We start from the raw sequence: 18,052 nt of genomic DNA, 5'->3' as shown, positions 1-18,052 counted from the left end.
AGTGCTTCTTCCAGAATAAGTGTGTGTCAGTGTAGTGCTTCTTCCCAAATAAGTGTGTGTCAGTGTAGTGCTTCTTCCCAAATAAGTGTGTGTCTGTGTAGTGCTTCTTCCAAAATAGGTGTGTGTCTGTGTAGTGCTTCCTCACAAATAGGTGTGTGTCAGTGTAGTGCTTCTTCCCAAATAAGTGTGTGTCAGTGTAGTGCTTCTTCCCAAATAAGTGTGATTCAGTGTAGTGCTTCTTCCCAAGTAAGTGTGATTCAGTGTAGTGCTTCTTCGCAAATAATTGTGAGTCAGTGTAGTGCTTCTTCCCAAATAAGTGTGTGTCAGTGTAGTGCTTCTTCCCAAATAAGTGTGTGTCTGTGTAGTGCTTCTTCCAAAATAGGTGTGTCTGTGTAGTGCTTCCTCCCAAATAGGTGTGTGTCTGTGTAGTGCTTCTTCCCAAATAGGTGTGTGTGTGTGTAGTGCTTCTTCCCAAATAGGTGTGTGGCTGTGTAGTGCTTCTTCCCATATAGGTGTGTGTCTGTGTAGTGCTTCTTCCCAAATAGGTATGTGTCTGTGTAGTGCTTCTTCCCAAATAGGTGTGTGTCTGTGTCGTGCTTCTTCCCAAATAAGTGTGTGTCAGTGTAGTGCTTCTTCCCAAATAAGTGTGTGTCAGTGTAGTGCTTCTTCCCAAATAAGTGTGTGTAAGTGTCGAGCTCCTTCACAAATAAATTTGAGTCAGTGTAGTGCTTCTTCCCAAATAAGTGTGTGTCAGTGTAGTGCTTCTTCCCAAATAAGTGTGTGTCAGTGTAGTGCTTCTTCCCAAATAAGTGTGTGTCAGTGTAGTGCTTCTTCCAGAATAAGTGTGTGTCAGTGTAGTGCTTCTTCCCAAAAAAGTGTGTGTCGGTGTAGTGCTTCTTCCCAAATAAGTGTGTGTCAGTGTAGTGCTTCCTCCCAAATAAGTGTGTGTCAGTGTAGTGCTTCTTCCCAAATAGATGTGTGTCCGTGTAGTGCTTCTTCCCAAATATTTGTGTGTCAGTGTAGTGATTGTCCCCAAATAGGTGTGTGTCAGTGTAGTGCTTGTCCCCAAATAGGTGTGTGTCAGTGTAGTGCTTCTTCCCAAATAGGTGTGGGTCAGTGTAGTGCTTCTCCTCAAATAGGTGTGTGTCACTGTAGTGCTTCTTCCCAAATATGTGTGTATCAGTGTTGTGCTTCTTCCCAAATAGGTGTGTGTCAGTGTAGTGCTTCTTCCCAAATAGGTGTGTGTCAGTGTAGTGCCTCTTCCCAAATAAGTGTGTGTCAGTGTAGTGCTTCTTCCCAAAAAGATGTGTGTCCATGTAGTGCTTCTTCCCAAATATTTGTGTGTCAGTGTAGTGATTGTCCCCAAATAGGTGTGTGTCAGTGTAGTGCTTGTCCCCAAATAGGTGTGTGTCAGTGTAGTGCTTCTTCCCAAATAGGTGTGTGTGTGTCAGTGTAGTGCTTCTTCCCAAATAGGTGTGTGTCAGTGTAGTGCTTCTTCCCAAATATGTGTGTATCAGTGTAGTGCTTCTTCCCAAATAGGTGTGTGTCAGTGTAGTGCTCCTTCTCAAATATCTGTGTGTCAGTGTAGTGCTTCTTCCCAAATAAGTGTGCGTCAGTGTAGTGCTTCTTCCCAAATAGGTGTGTGTCAGTGTAGTGCTTCTTCCCAAACAGGTGTGTGTCAGAATAGTGCTTATTCCCAAATAGGTGTGTGTCAGTGTAGTGCTTATTCCCCAATAGGTGTGTGTCAGTGTAGTGCTTCTTCCCAAATAGGTGTGTGTCTGTGTAGTCCTTCTTCCCAAATAGGTGTGTGTGTAGTGCTTCTTCCCAAATAGGTGTGTGTCAGTGTAGTGCCTCTTTCCAAATAAGTGTGTGTCAGTGTAGTGCTTCTTCCCAAATAAGTGAGTGTCAATGTAGTGCTTCTTCCCAAATAGGTGTGTGTCAGTGTAGTGCTTCTTCCCAAATAGGTGTGTGTCAGTGAACTGCTTCTTCCCAAATAGGTGTGTGTCAGTGTGGTTCTTCTTCCCAAATAAGTGTGTGTCCGTGTAGTGCTTCTTCCCATGTAAGTGTGTGTAAGTGTCGAGCTTCTTTGCACATAAGTGTGTGTCAGTATAGTGCTTCTTCCCAAATAAGTGTGTGTCAGTGTAGTGCTTCTTCCCAAATATTTGTGTGTCACTGTAGTGATTGTCCCCAAATAGGTGTGTGTCAGTTTAGTGCTTGTCCCCAAATAAGTGTGTGTCAGTGTAGTGCTTGTCAGCAAATAGGTGTGTGTCAGTGTAGTGCTTCTTCCCAAATAGGTGTGTGTCAGTGTAGTGCTTCTTCCCAAATAGGTGTGTGTCAGTGTAGTGCTTATTCCCAAATAGGTGTGTGTCAGTGTAGTGCTTCTTCCCAAATAGGTGTGTGTCTGTGTAGTGCTTCTTCCCAAATAAGTGTGTGTCAGTGTGGTGCTTCATCCCAAATAAGTGTGTGTCAGTGTAGTGCTTCTTCCCAAATAGGTGTGTGTCAGTGTAGTGCTTCTTCCAAAATAAGTGTGTGTCATTGTAGTGCTTCTTCCCAAATAAGTAAATAAGTGTGTGTCAGTGTAGTGCTTCTTCCAAAATAAGTGTGTGTCAGTGTAGTGCTTCTTCCCAAATAAGTGTGTGTCAGTCTAGTGCTTCTTCACAGATAAGTGTGAGTCAGTGTAGAGCTTCTTCCCAAATAAGTGTGTGTAAGTGTCGAGTTTCTTCGCAAATAAGTGTGTGTCAGTGTAGTGCTCCTTCCAAATAAGTGTGTGTCAGACTAGTGCTTCTTCCCACATGAGTGTGTGTCTGTGTGGTGCTTTTTCCCAAATAGGTGTGTGTCTGTGTAGTGCTTCTTCCCAAATAAGTGTGTGTCTGTGTAGTGCTTCTTCCCAAATAAGTGTGTGTTATTGTAGTGCTTCTTCCCTAAATAGGTGTGTGTCAGTGTAGTGCTTCTTCCCAAATAAGTGTGTGTTATTGTAGTGCTTCTTCCCTAAATAGGTGTGTGTCAGTGTAGTGCTTCTTCCCAAATAGGTGTGTGTCAGTGTAGTGCTTTTTCCCAAATAATTGTGTGTCAGTGTAGTGCTTCTTCCCAAATAAGTGTGTGTCAGTGTAGTTCTTCTTCCCAAATAAGTGTGTGTCAGTGTAGTGCTTCTTCCCAAATAAGTGTGTGTCTGTGTAGTGCTTCTTCCAAAATAGGTGTGTTTCTGTGTAGTGCTTCTTCCCAAATAAGTGTGTGTCTGTGTAGTGTTTCTTCCCAAATAAGTGTGTGTCAGTGTAGTGCCTCTTCCCAAATAAGTGTGTGTCAGTGTAGTGCTTTTTCCCAAATAAATGTGTGTCAGTGTAGTGCTTCTTCCCAATTAAGTGTGTGTCAGTGTAGTGCTTCTTTACAAATAAGAGTGTGTCAGTGTCGTGCTTCTTCCCAAATAAGTGTGTGTCAGTAAAGTGCTACTTCCCAAATAGGTGTGTGTCAGTGTAGTGCTTCTTCCCAAGTAAGTGTGTGTCAGTGTAGTGCTTCTTTCCAAATAAGTGTGTGTCAGTGTAGTGCTTCTTCCCAAATGGGTGTTTGTCAGTGTAGTCCTTCTTCCCAAATATGTGTGTGTCCGCGTAGTGCTTCTAACCCAAATAGGTGTGTCAGTGTTGTGCTTCTTCCAAAATAGTTGTGTGTCAGTGTAGTGCTTCTTCCTAAATAGGTGTGTGTCAGTGTAGTGCTTCTTCCCAAATAAGTGTGTGTCAGTGTAGTGCTTCTTCCCAAATAAGTGTGTATCAGTGTAGTGCTTCTTCCCAAATAGGTGTTTGTCAGTGTAGTCCTTCTTCCCAAATAAGTGTGTGTCCGTGTAGTGCTTCTTTCCAAATAGGTGTGTGTCAGTGTAGTACTTCTTCCAAAATAGGTGTGTCAGTGAACTGCGTCTTCCCAAATAGGTGTGTGTCAGTGTAGTCCTTCTTCGCAAATAAGTGTGTGTCAGTGTAGTGCTTCTTCCCAAATAGGTGTGTGTCAGTGTTGTGCTTCTTCCCAAATAAGTGTGTGTCAGTGTAGTGCTTCTTCCCAAATAAGTGTGTGTCAGTGTAGTGCTTCTTCCCAAATAGATGTTGGTCCGTGTAGTGCTTCTTCCCAAATAGGTGTGTGTCAGTGTAGTGCTTGTCCCCAAATAGGTGTGTGTCAGTGTAGTGCTTGTCCCCAAATAGGTGTGTGTCAGTGTAGTGCTTGCCAGCAAATAGGTGTGTGTCAGTGTAGTGCTTCTTCCCAAATAAGTGTGTGTCAGTGTAGTGCTTCTTCACAAGTAAGTGTGTGTCTGTGTAGTGCTTTTTCCCAAATAGGTGTGTGTCTGTGTAGTGCTTCCTCCCAAATAGGTATGTGTCTGTGTAGTCCTTCTTCCCAAATAGGTGTGTGTGTGTACTGCTTCCTCCCAAATAGGTGTGTGTCAGTGTAGTGCCTCTTCCCAAATAAGTGTGTGTCAGTGTAGTCCTTCTTCCCAAATAGGTGTGTGTTTGTAGTGCTTCTTCCCAAATAGGTGTGTGTCAGTGTAGTGCCTCTTCCCAAATAAGTGTGTGTCAGTGTAGTGCTTCTTCCCAATTAAGTGTGTGTCAGTGTAGTGCTTCTTCCCAAATAGGTGTGTGTCAGTGTAGTGCTTCTTCCCAAATAAGTGTGTGTAAGAGTCGAGCTTCTTCGCAAATAAGTTTGAGTCAGTGTAGTGCTTCTTCCCAAATAAGTGTGTGTCAGTCTAGTGCTTCTTCCCATATAAGTGTGTGTCAGTGTAGTGCTTCTTCCAGAATAAGTGTGTCAGTGTAGTGTTTCTTCCCAAATAAGTGTGTGTCCGTGTAGTGCTTCTTCCCAAATAAGTGTGTGTCAGTGTAGTGCTTCTTCCCAAACAGATGTTTGTCCATGTAGTGCTTCTTCCCAAATATTTGTGTGTTAGTGTAGTGATTGTCCCCAAATAGGTGTGTGTCAGTGTAGTGCTTCTTCCCAAATAGGTGTGTGTCAGTGTAGTGCTTCTTCCCAAATAGGTGTGTGTGTGTCAGTGTAGTGCTTCTTCCCAAATAGGTGTGTGTCAGTATAGTGCGTCTTCCCAAATATGTGTGTATCAGTGTAGTGCTTCTTCCCAAATAGGTGTGTGTCAGTGTAGTGCTCCTTCTCAAATAGCTGTGTGTCTGTGTAGTGCTTCTTCCCCAAATAGGTGTGCGTCAGTGTAGTGCTTCTTCCCAAATAGGTGTGTGTCAGTGTAGTGCTTCTTCCCAAATAGGTGTGTGTCTGTGTAGTGCTTCTTCCCAAACAGGTGTGTGTCAGAATAGTGCTTATTCCCAAATAGGTGTGTGTCAGTGTAGTTCTTATTCCCCAATAGGTGTGTACCAGTGTAGTCCTTCTTCCCAAATAGGTGTGTGTGTGTAGTGCTTCTTCCCAAATAGGTGTGTGTCAGTGTAGTGCCTCTTCCCAAATAAGTGTGTGTCAGTGTAGTGCTTCATCCCAAATAAGTGTGAGTCAGTGTAGTGCTTCTTCCCAAATAGGTGTGTGTCAGTGTAGTGCTTCTTCCCAAATAGGTGTGTGTCAGTGAACTGCTTCTTCCCAAATAGGTGTGTGTCAGTGTAGTTCTTCTTCCCAAATAAGTGTGTGTCAGTGTAGTGCTTCTTCCCAAGTAAGTGTGTGTAAGTGTCGAGCTTCTTTGCACATAAGTGTGTGTCAGTATAGTGCTTCTTCCCAAATAAGTGTGTGTCAGTGTAGTGCTTCTTCCCAAATATGTGTGTGACAGTATAGTGCTTCTTCCCAAATAGGTGTGTGTCAGTGTTGTGCTTCTTCCCAAATAAGTGTGTGTCAGTGTAGTGCTTCTTCCCAAAAGAGTGTGTGTCGGTGGAGTGCTTCTTCCCAAATAGATGTGTGTCCGTGTAGTGCTTCTTCCCAAATATTTGTGTGTCAGTGTAGTGATTGTCCCCAAATAGGTGTGTGTCAGTTTAGTGCTTGTCCCCAAATAAGTGTGTGTCAGTGTAGCGCTTGTCAGCAAATAGGTGTGTGTCAGTGTAGTGCTTCTTCCCAAATAGGTGTGTGTCAGCGTAGTGCTTCTTCCCAAATAGGTGTGTGTCAGTGTAGTGCTTCTTCCCAAATATGTGTGTATCAGTGTAGTGCTTCTTCCCAAATAGGTGTGTGTCAGTGTAGTGCTTCTTCTCAAATAGCTGTGTGTCAGTGTAGTGCTTCTTTCCAAATAGATGTGCGTCAGTGTAGTGCTTCTTCCCAAATAGGTGTGAGTCAGTGTAGTGCCTCTTTCCAAACAGGTGTGTGTCAGTGTAGTGCTTATTCCCAAATAGGTGTGTGTCAGTGTAGTGCTTCTTCCCAAATAAGTGTGTGTCAGTGTATTGCTTCATCCCAAATAAGTGTGTGTCAGTGTATTGCTTCATCCCAAATAAGTGTGTGTCAGTGTAGTGCTTCTTCCCAAATAAGTGTGAGTCAGTGTAGAGCTTCTTCCCAAATAAGTGTGTGTAAGTGTCGGTCTTCTTCGCAAATAAGTGTGAGTCAGTGTAGTGCTTCTTCCCAAATAAGTGTGAGTCAGTGTAGTGCTTCTTCCCAAATAAGTGTGTGTCTGTGTAGTGCTTCTTCGCAAATAAGTGTGTGTCTGTGTAGTGCTTCTTCCCAAATAAGTGTGTGTCTGTGTAGTGCTTCTTCCAAAATAAGTGTGTGTCAGTGTAGTGCTTCTTCCCCAATAGTTGTGTGTCAGTGTAGTGCTTCTTCCAAAATAAGTGTGTGTCATTGTAGTGCTTCTTCCCATATAAGTAAATAAGTGTGTGTCAGTGTAGTGCTTCTTCCCAAATAAGTGTGTGTCAGTGTAGTGCTTCTTCCCAAATAAGTGTGTGTCAGTGTAGTGCTTCTTCCCAAATAAGTATGTGTCAGTGTAGCGCTTCTACCCAAATAAGTGTGTGTCAGTGTAGTGCTTCTTCAAAAATAAGTGTGTGTCAGTTTAGTGCTTCTTCCCAAATAAGTGTGTGTCAGTCTAGTGCTTCTTCCCAAATAAGTGTGAGTCAGTGTAGAGCTTCTTCCCAAATAAGTGTGTGTAAGTGTCGAGCTTCTTCGCAAATAAGTGTGAGTCAGTGTAGTGCTTCTTCCCAAATAAGTGTGTGTCAGTCTAGTGCTTCTTCCCAAATAAGTGTGTGTCTGTGTGGTGCTTTTTCCCAAATAGGTGTGTGCCTGTGTAGTGCTTCTTCCCAAATAAGTGTGTGTCTGTGTAGTGCTTCTTCCCAAATAAGTGTGTGTTATTGTAGTGCTTCTTCCCAAATAGGTGTGTGTCAGTGTGGTGCTTCTTCCCAAATACGTGTGTGTCAGTGTAGTGCTTCTTCCCAAATAAGTGTGTGTCAGTGTAGTGCTTCTTCCCAAATAAGTGTGTGTCAGTGTAGTGCTTCTTCCCAAATAAGTGCGTGTCTGTGTAGTGCTTCTTCCCAGATAGGTGTGTTTCTGTGTAGTGCTTCTTCCCAAATAGGTGTGTTTCTGTGTAGTGCTTCTTCCCAAATAAGTGTGTGTCTGTGTAGTGTTTCTTCCCAAATAAGTGTGTGTCAGTGTAGTGATTCTTCCCAAATAATTGTGTATCAGTGTAGTGCTTCTTCCCAAATAAGTGTGTGTCAGTGTAGTGCTTCTTCCCAATTAAGTGTGTGTCAGTGTAGTGCTTCTTCCCAAATAGGTGTGTGTCAGTGTAGTGCTTCTTCCCAAATAAGTGTGTGTCAGTGTAGTGCTTCTTTCCAAATAGGTGTGTGTCAGTGTAGTGCTTCTTCCCAAATAAGTGTGTGTCAGTGTAGTGCTTCTTTCCAAATAAGTGTGTGTCAGTGTAGTGCTTCTTCCCAAATAGGTGTTTGTCAGTGTAGTCCTTCTTCCCAAATATGTGTTTGTCCGCGTAGTGCTTCTTCCCAAATAGGTGTGTCAGTGTAGTGCTTCTTCCAAAATAGGTGTGTGTCAGTGTAGTGCTTCTTCCCAAATAGGTGTGTGTCAGTGTAGTGCTTCTTCCCAAATAAGTGTGTGTCAGTGTAGTGCTTCTTCCCAAATAAGTGTGTGTCAGTGTAGTGCTTCTTCCCAATTAGGTGTTTGTCAGTGTAGTCCTTCTTCCCAAATAGGTGTGTGTCAGTGTAGTGCTTCTTCCCAAATAAGTGTGTGTCAGTGTAGTGCTTCTTTCCAAATAAGTGTGTGTCAGTGTAGTGCTTCTTCCCAAATAGGTGTTTGTCAGTGTAGTCCTTCTTCCCAAATATGTGTTTGTCCGCGTAGTGCTTCTTCCCAAATAGGTGTGTCAGTGTAGTGCTTCTTCCAAAATAGGTGTGTGTCAGTGTAGTGCTTCTTCCCAAATAGGTGTGTGTCAGTGTAGTGCTTCTTCCCAAATAAGTGTGTGTCAGTGTAGTGCTTCTTCCAAAATAGGTGTGTGTCAGTGTAGTGCTTTTTCCAAAATAGGTGTGTGTCAGTGTAGTGCTTCTTCCCAAATAAGGGTGTGTCGGTGTAGTGCTTCTTCCCAAATAAGTGTGTGTCAGTGTAGTCCTTCTTCCCAAATAAGTGTGTGTCAGTGTAGTGCTTCTTCCCAAATAGGTGTGTGTCAGTGTAGTGCTTGTCCCCAAATAGGTGTGTGAGTGTAGTGCTTGTCCCCAAATAGGTGTGTTTCAGTGTAGTGCTTGTCCCCAAATAGGTGTGTGTCAATGTAGTGCTTCTTCCCAAATAGGTGTGTGTCAGTGTAGTGCTTCTTCCCAAATAGGTGTGTGTCAGTGTAGTGCTTCGTCCCAAATAGGTGTGTGTCAGTGTATTGCTTCTTCCCAAATAGATGTGTGTCAGTGTAGTGCTTCTTCCCAAATAAGTGTGTGTCAGTGTAGTGCTTCTTCCCAAATAAGTGTGTGTCAGTGTAGTCCTTCTTCCCAAATAAGTGTGTGTCAGTGTAGTGCTTTGTCCCAAATAAGTGTGTGTCAGTGTAGTGCTTCTTCCCAAATAAGTCTGTGTCAGTGTATTGCTTCTTCCCAAATAGGTGTGTGTCAGTGTAGTGCTTTTTCCCTAATAAGTCTGTGTCAGTGTATTGCTTCTTCCCAAATAGGTGTGTGTCAGTGTATTGCTTCTTCCCAAATAGGTGTGTGTCAGTGTAGTTTCTTCTTCCCAAATAAGTGTGTGTCAGTGTAGTCCTTCTTCTCAAATAAGTGTGTGCCAGTGCAGTGATTCATCAGAGTGCGACGTCGAGTTGTACGTCGTCTATGATTTTCAGTGATAATCAGGACAACATCATAACAGCGCAAGAAGAACAAAATTCCTATGTACTTTTATGAAATGTATTGTGTATTTCGTATATTTCCGAAAATTCTTAAATATTGTGCTGCAATGGATTTCCGTGGGACAGCCAGCTATTTGCTTGGAAACGTGAGCTAAACCTTTGTAACTATTTTTATAGATTTCTGTTAAAGTTAAACATATTGTATCCGCATGATATCTGCTAAACATTTTGTATCTGCTTGATAAATGTTAAAAAATCTAATGTTTATTTCTTTATGAGTATGCTTGAAGTGCTTTCTATGATATGTTTTGCTGATATGTATACCAGTGTGATATTGTGAAAGAACTTTGGTAGTTAAAATTTAGCAGAGCATGGCAATCAAAACTCAAAGATTATACAACTACTAATAATCGTGAGCTAATAAAACTCTTTCAGTTGGTGCGAATGTAATAAGATTTCATAAACCAGTAGATTTTGCGTTTAAACACTTATGTCAAACTACTAAAATTTTATTTGAAGAGAAATAGATTATTTAAGGTAGCTGGCAGAAAATAAAATTACCTAAGAACGCTTTTGTAATGCTACTATTTTGTTTGAACGAAAAAAACTCATTTTTGAAAAGAAATAACCCCTTATTTGCAGATAAGAGCGTATTTTATTTTATTTCCAAGTTTGCTATTTCACATACATGAAGTAATTGTATCAGCGCTGCAGTACTTAAGGTAGGTTCCCGCGCGAGCTAGCAAAGACGCTTTGAGAGCCAGTGGGATGAGGTGCCGATAATGAAATTGCTCGTGACGTCAGCGAAGAGATACGCAGAGAAAGTACATTCATTATGGCTCGAATCAAATAATTGTTATTAATAAACATTTGCTAACAAACGTTTCCTATGTTTTATGGTGGTTCTTCAATAAGCGCACCTTAGTCGCATCCTGTGCAATAATTATTTGCACAAAAAAGAACTTGTTCCCGCTTCAATATGTAAAACATAAGCAGCAGTAGTGCACGTTCAGAAACCGACCGTGGTGCTACGGCCCTGCAAGGGTACATAAAACTATGAGAGCATCTGCACACAACAGGTAAGGAGAATTCGTACCCTTTGGCTCACTGCGTCACTGGCTTAATTATCGCAAAGAGCCCGAGTGGAGAAGCGTGGCCTGTTATCCTGTGTGCGATCCCCCCCCCCCCCCCCCCCCTCTGTACATCACCACCTACGAACTCACCGGCTACACTGAGACATTTCAGGAGGTTTAGTACGAGTGTGTGTGTGTGTGTGTGTGGGGGGGGGGGGGGGGTTGCAGGCTGTGAGCTTGAACTAAATAGCGGTACTTTATGATTGTAGCTCTGTATGGGTCCCCACAGCGAAATTTTCAGCTATTTCTGAAAAACATTGATTCTTTGTTATGCTATCTGTCAGACAGAGGGAAGCAAATTATTATTTATGGGATTTCGACGTTGATTTTCTGAAAGAGTTTGACAGAAAGCGTGACAATTGGTTCTTTCAGTTTCATATCAGATTTTCCTCCTCGGGTAAAGCAGCACATTGATAGATAATATTTTTATAGACCAACATAAATTTAATCAAATAAAAACTTTCATTGCTAAGATCGACCTTTTTGATCTCGATGCACAGTTACACTCTGTTCATCATAAAAATAAATTTGATGGAAACATTACGCCACGTATTCTTCGGCGCGTGGGATTAGCCGAGCGGTCTAACGCGCTGCAGTTATGGACAAAATACATTTCAGTTCTGGAACTGTCGCCTGCTACGTTGATAACGAGTCGATCAACAACAGAATCCACGAAGCCACACAGTCGCAGCATTTTCTCCTGTTCTTTTATGACGTGTCACTCGATATCCCGCGAACGTTCGGCAGAGACATGAAAAAGCTGCGTGCGTTAGATCCAATACGTCTGTCAGCATAACAGTCCTGTCATTTCTCGGTCCAAATCCCGCACCTTGGCTCCAGATCAGTCCTGTTGGGTTCATAATGTAATAGTAAAATGGCAAATGTAAAAACGCAGCAGATGTACGGTGTGCTTGATGCTGTGAAAACTATTGTTTTTCATGTTTCTACGAGACATCTGTGGTATAAAACAATGGACATACTCCAAATAAAGAGTATTTACTTTTTCATTTTTGCCTAAAAAATTAAATTGTTATGTTTTCTTAATCTAAGCAACCCTTGTTAACAGTCTTTCATAAAATATCGATGACTGGGAATTTATATTTCAAATTAAAACAGGAATTCCCCGTGCAATACGCAATTAAAAACAAGAAGACGTGCATTATTAATAAAAAATGATGATGAATTTTACAATTACGAGATGTAGGTAATTCAAATTGAACGAGAGAAAAAACCGACTCATACAAGACTTGAACCAGCGAACCATGTGCTGCAATAAGTCAACACTCTATTGCCCCACCGATTCCAATGTATCTTAACTTGTCTTTGCGTTGCAACTGTATCTAGCACAGTTCCTTGGAAAACTGTAAATTTATCTCAAACATTAAGGACAACCTATTTCTCGGCACTTTTTAACCGCCTTCCACACGTGTGGGGCGACACGCGCGTTTCACTACGGAGCAGGAAGCACCCTGAGCCAGTGTCACGCTGTGTGTTAACAGCGCCGCAGTTCGAGCACAGCAGCGCAGAGACTGTGTGTGACTAAACACGATTTTTGAAACAAAATCTACCTAACCGAAGCGTAATTAAGGAAAACGTTGATGGCTGTTAATACATTTGAATATCTTCAAGTTTCATTTAACGTAATTAAGTAATATTTAATATATCTAGTACATAAGTAAGACGTACTTCCAAGAGCGTAACACCACCAGTGCACGCGTGCTACGGCTTCTGACCAATCATCGCCTTTATGTTTGTTTACATCAGGCTTATTCTTATGATGGACTATATTGTATTGAGCTCTGTCATATACTGTAACTAAAGCGCAGCAGTCCTCGAGAACAGTGTTTTCAATTAATGGTTTAACAATTGGAAATATTAAGGAAAGCTTGCAACAGTTCAACTATTTATGGAAGTATTTCTCTGTTTATTAGATGAATAATCGAAAACCACAATATCCGCAGCTAAAGTAAGTACAATAATAAACGGAAAGATGATCTTCTACATTATTGAAAGATTTTCCGAAAACAAAACGTTTCCGGAAAGTGATGTTCGTTATTTAATCAAACGTGTATCTCATACATCAGATTGTCTCTTTTTTTCAAGCTCTTACTCTCATCGTCGAAAATAGTAATTCACATGTCAGCTCTTCTGAGGAAATTGGCGCACGTATCACTGTAATTGTTGACACGTAGTCTTGTGGTGGTGGTAGTGGTCGGAGACGCACGTCGGAAAATCTCCTCCTTTCTCTACTGGACAGTGGGTAAGATACTTCAACCAGCTGACGGCATTTTTCTCCTAGTCACGGTAAAGTTCTTCATCCGGTTACAAAGGGCGCGTTGGCGTTATTATATACGACGGTTTCCTCTTGATCGATGCTAATTTTTTTCTGAATGACAACTGTATGTTATTTGTAGTTCCGCAGCCAAACTGATCTTCACCTGTGTCAGTCAGGTTGCAAATGGTACAAAAGGGGAATCCGCCTGATGAGTTGAATATGGTCTGGAGTTCGTTGGAAATTTTCTGTTAACAAAGTAGTACCACAATGCCCGCACTTTTTGGTTGGTAATGCGTATGGTAGATGTTCCTCCGAATATTATCCCAAAAGTAACCGATGTATTTTTGTTCTATGATGTTCTTGTTCCGGAATTTCATTAAGTTTTGATAGACTTTCTTGACTTTGATGAAATCTTTCACGAGTGTTGCCTTTCTAATGCAGCTATATTCTGCGAAGAAATGTTTTAGGTGGTGAACGTCTATTGGAGGCGCCACCCCCTTCCCCCCCCCCTCCCTCTCCCTCGGCTGGCTGGCACTATTTCATGTGTCAGAAATGCTGTAACTCTATTAGCTGACCGCTTCTACAACTTGTGTGTTTTACAGACGTACAATACTTGTGCTTTATTGTACGTGTCCGTAAGATTCAGTCCACCGTTGTCAGTCGGTAAAGTCAACGTCTGGTATTTAACTTTGATGATATTGCTGCTGTAGACAAAGAGGCCGAAGGCAGCCAAAATACTGTTCACCATTTCTCTCGGTATTGGCAGGCCTTGCGCCACGTAATTTATTTTAGAGTATAAATACATGTTAACGAGGGCCACTCGTTACGTTTCATCGAGAGTGCGGAGATTGTGCAGACGTATACAGGCACGCATGGTGGTGAGGGTTCTGCTCTAGTTGGCTGCGATTGTCTGCCGGATATTCCTGGTATATTCCACCCCAAGACATGCCGTAGTGACAGTTCCTTTCATTGGTCCTTGAATGGGAACTTCCAGTACTCATTAAGCCAGACTTATTTCTGTTCAGTTCCGCACCAGATAATAGTTCATATTGGTTTGTTATGTCAAGCGCTTTCTCTACATCGTCGTCGTCTTTAACAATAAATACTACGTCTTTGCCATACGCCCTGCAGACAATCCTACGGCCGCGTACAATGAGTCCTCGGAGTAATGGTTCGGCGCATATTGCAAAGAGTGACATAGACATCGGGTACCCTTGTCGCACCGAGCTTTGCATCGCAGCGGGCCTGCTAGATTGACCGTTCACCATAACTGTGCATTTGGAATTCTGGAGGAAATTTTTAATAATGTAGAGAAAACATTGCGGAAAGTTCATGGCAAGCGTGGTGTGGAAAAAATAAGCATAATTGACTCTATGTAACGCTTTTTGAAAGTCCAACGATATGATGGCGCACTTTAGAGGCTGCAGCAGTTGAAATGATATCTCTGTAGTCGCACAGTGAGTTGTAGACGGATCTGTCTTTTCCCCGCCGGCCGGGGTAGCCGAGCGGTTCTAGGCGCTACAGTCTGGAATCGCGCGACCGCTACGGTCACAGGTTCGAAGCCTGCCTCGGGCATGGATGTGTGTGATGTCCTTAGGTTAGTTAGGTTTAAGTAGTTCTAAGTTCTAGGGGACTGATGACCAGAGCCATTTGAACCTTTTTTTTTGTCTTTACCCACGCTCGGCTGATATAGTCCAGGTACTGTGTTCAGTACTGATATTAATCTTTCATTTATGATGCCGCCAAACATTTTATAGTCAGATTTAAGGACAATGATAGGTCTTTTAATTTGTCACCGACTTTCCTGCAGGATGTTTCGGGATTAGATCCAGTGTTCCTTCAAGGAAGTCATTTGGGACGCCATTGGCGGGATTCATGAGTTCGTCACAGATACACGTTAATTTAGGAATCAGCTGCCTGCTGAACGTTTGATAAAACTGCGCCGGAATGCCGTCAGGCCGAGGAGATTTGTTTTTTCGGGCTTCGTGTTATAGCGCCTGCGACTTATTCTTGTGTAATTTCAGTTGGGTTGTTTGCTTCTACCGGGTCCAGCCTGCGTGTTAATCCTGTCGTGACTTCATTTTCCGCCGTGATATCCGTTGTCGTATTGCCTAGCGACTCTGGGAAGTATTTGTGAGTTTCGTTCTTGATGTCACTTCACAGTGTCAGTAAGCTGCTGTCAGAAGATCTTAGTTCGGTTATTATTTTCCTGCGTTGCCCCTTTCTCTCATTTATCAGATGATACATAGATGCTTGTTCTCCTTACACGGCATCGTTAAATCTTGCTCTTACTTGATGACCTTCGAGCTGTTTCCGTCTCAGCCCGAGAAGATTAGCTTGAATTCGTTTTATTTCCACATAGTTAGCAATTACTGACACGTCAGATGTCGAAGAACTTGGAAGTAATATTCTACCGCCCGTTTTTACTACACGTTCTTCTCGCGGGACTAATTCATCAGCGATTTTCTTATCGCAGGTCTGACACATTTCGTCCACCACCTCAGTGCCGACGTATAGGAAGCGAAATGTTTCTTGCACGCTTGCCGTACGGTATTGAAGATTTCACGGCATTCAAGGTCTTTCAGGGGTTCCACGTTCAACTTAACACATACCTCGTCCCCTGTACGTGTCTTGCCGTTTTATGTTCGTGGTACATATGTATGCAGCGTGATTCGAAAAGATAGTGGGCCATAACTGCGTTTGTAGGACGCTTCTTACACAGATCCTGTCAGTGCGACAGGCGTAATGACTCGCGACGTAAGTAAGACCGGCTGTGCACCGAACTTGAGCTCACAGGTGTCGACCAAGCGGACTTTTTAAATGACAGCTTCGAGTTCTGCACAATTATTAAAATGGAGCGTTTGGTCTTTTGGAGACAGCACACAATTATAGTCACCTCCAAAAATTATATGCTAGTATCGGCCACCAAAACGAAGGACGTTGTCATATTTATAAAATTCAGCTCTTCGCCTCCTGTTTCCGGTGACAGGTGGTGCATAGGTATTTATAAAACGCGTATTGTGAGTGGTGGCTGCTAAGCCGTGGCGTTTGCAGTTTCTCGACATCTTTGACGAGGATTCCTTCTTTGGTGAGTGTCTCCGTTTCGAGGTCGCGGTCGTTCCCTGGATATGCGACTGCGTTATAATCTGTTATTGCACCCAGTCTAATATCTGTTACTTCTCGTAACATAATAACATCGATTTCGGCGGAGTAGAGGATATCTTGCAAGTTGTTAAGGTTTAATTCGCAAAGGATCTTGTTTATACTCAACGTTCCGATTCTATAGGCGTGGTAAGGAACTCGTGTCAATTAAGGACACACGTCATCATGGCCCATCGCCGACGAAGGTGAAAGCTCTTCACGTAGTGGACACGACGATGTCTTGTACCTCAATTCCTCGTCTTTCTGCTCTGAAACCATGTCTCTCCATAGATTTGACACTTTATTCATTTCCTCGTCTACAGGAAATTCAACAATTTCGTCTGCCCTATTTTTTTTTAATCACTGCGTTGAGACAACTCTTTCTCCGGCCCACGTTGAGATCGAGTCCCGTTCTTCGATTCCTTACTCGTAGACCGGTTCGTTTCGTCATCCTGCTGGGTTTACGTTTCCACTTTTCGAAATTCGTCTTTGCCCGGTGTGTTTGGAGTCTGTGGGTCCACATCTGGATTTACAGATGTCGTACCACCGATTTTGCGACCTAAGTGTTGCGCCTTTTCACGCTACCCTCCGTTATTCGTGCTTCTCGGGAGAGGGTCCGGATTTCTGACGCTCCTCATTCTCGGAGACAGTGCTGGGATCTTGCACAGCAGCTTGGTCCTCGTCTCGCCGCGTGTCTTGTGCAGAATTTCCGTCACTCGAGGAAAAACGTCCTCCTTCTGTGGCGGGCGCCTTTTCAGGCGACGGGACGACAGCCTGTGCTTCAGCAGTGCCAGTGTTTACTGACAAGCTTTGGTCATCGTCTTTTCTGTCGCCACTCCTCACCACGGCGAAGCTACAGTCAGATGTAGCAGCGAGGCCACGGCTGGCCGCAGCACACGTCGCACGTCACACGTCACATGTGGCTGGTGAGGTCGTCAGCGCCACGGCAGTGACTGCTCCCCCCTCCGCTGTATACATTCGGACGTCCAGTCTGTCCACAGCCAGCGCAAGTACGCGGGTGTCCATCTTACGTGTAGCCGCGTGTATAAACTCACGATGGGATGCGCTTCTCAACACCGGTTTTTATTTACCTGACACCATTTAAAACGGTAAACGTTTGGAAGGTGGTCCACTTCTCCGCAAAATTACTAACGATCTTCTCCTATGTTTTGAGGACGCAATTAATCTGTTCCGCAGTTTTTTCAAAGGGAAGTTCAAAGACGCGGACCGTTGTAATCCAGAAACCAGCGTCATCAGCTTTGACATCAACGTTTCCACCATAGTGATTAAATTTAAGTGACCCACCACATCCTTCATTGACTTTGTCACAGCATTGAGCATTCACCAGTTTTACAGAAACTGTCCTACTCGCAATCGATAAGTGGATCCCAATTACATCAGTGAAACTGAGCTTTACTACATAGCGCAAGAACTGTTCTGCTTCGAAAACTGTAGGTCGTGCAAAGCGTTCATCAAGCACGAACTTCAAAGTGTCTTTGCCAAACGGTTGCGTCATACTTATGTTCGATTCATTTACAAATCTGCAACAGCGTCCAACTCAGCACTCAGTTGTCAGCACGCAGCGAGGACGTAAACAGCGCGCGTTCGCACCGCTCGCCCGCCGAAGCACGGCGCTAGTGCAGTAAACCCGATGCTAGTTTAAAACTGAACCTATTTCGTGATACCTTTGTCAGTATATTTCCAAACAGTTTCCCTAATAAGACAGTGAAACGTAATTGTGAGAAACCATCTTGTACACAGAAAAGGAAAATGTATCTTATAGGTGAAACGAGTAATGATGGAGAAACAGTAAAACATTTTAAAAACTATTTCACTGTGTTACAAAAAAGCATTAAAAAGTCCAGAAATAAGTGCATCATGTCTCTCATAATAAGATTAAAACAATTTGGAACATTGTTAAAAGGGAAACAAGGCAACCCGAGAGCACAGGAATAGTGTATTTCTGTTATTCTTGTGTTCGTCCGCCCGAAGGTTATTTTGATGCAGCTCTCCCTGCTTCTCTATACTGGCAAGCCTCTTTATCTCCGAATAACTACTGCAATCTACATCCTTCTGAATCTCCTTAGTGTATTCAACTCCTCGTCTCCCTCTACGATTTTTACCCTCCACGCTTCCCTCCAATACTAAATTCCCTCAGAACGTTCCCTACCAATCGATCCCTTCTTTTAGTCAACTTATGCCATACGTTCCTCTTCTTCCCAGTTCTATTCACTACCTCCTCATTACTTACGTGAAGTATCTACACTCCTGGAAATTGAAATAAGAACACCGTGAATTCAT

This window comes from Schistocerca gregaria, unplaced genomic scaffold (assembly GCF_023897955.1).
Source record: "Schistocerca gregaria isolate iqSchGreg1 unplaced genomic scaffold, iqSchGreg1.2 ptg000097l, whole genome shotgun sequence".
Classification (NCBI taxonomy): domain Eukaryota; kingdom Metazoa; phylum Arthropoda; class Insecta; order Orthoptera; family Acrididae; genus Schistocerca; species Schistocerca gregaria.
Note: the sequence above shows the minus strand (reverse complement) of the source record.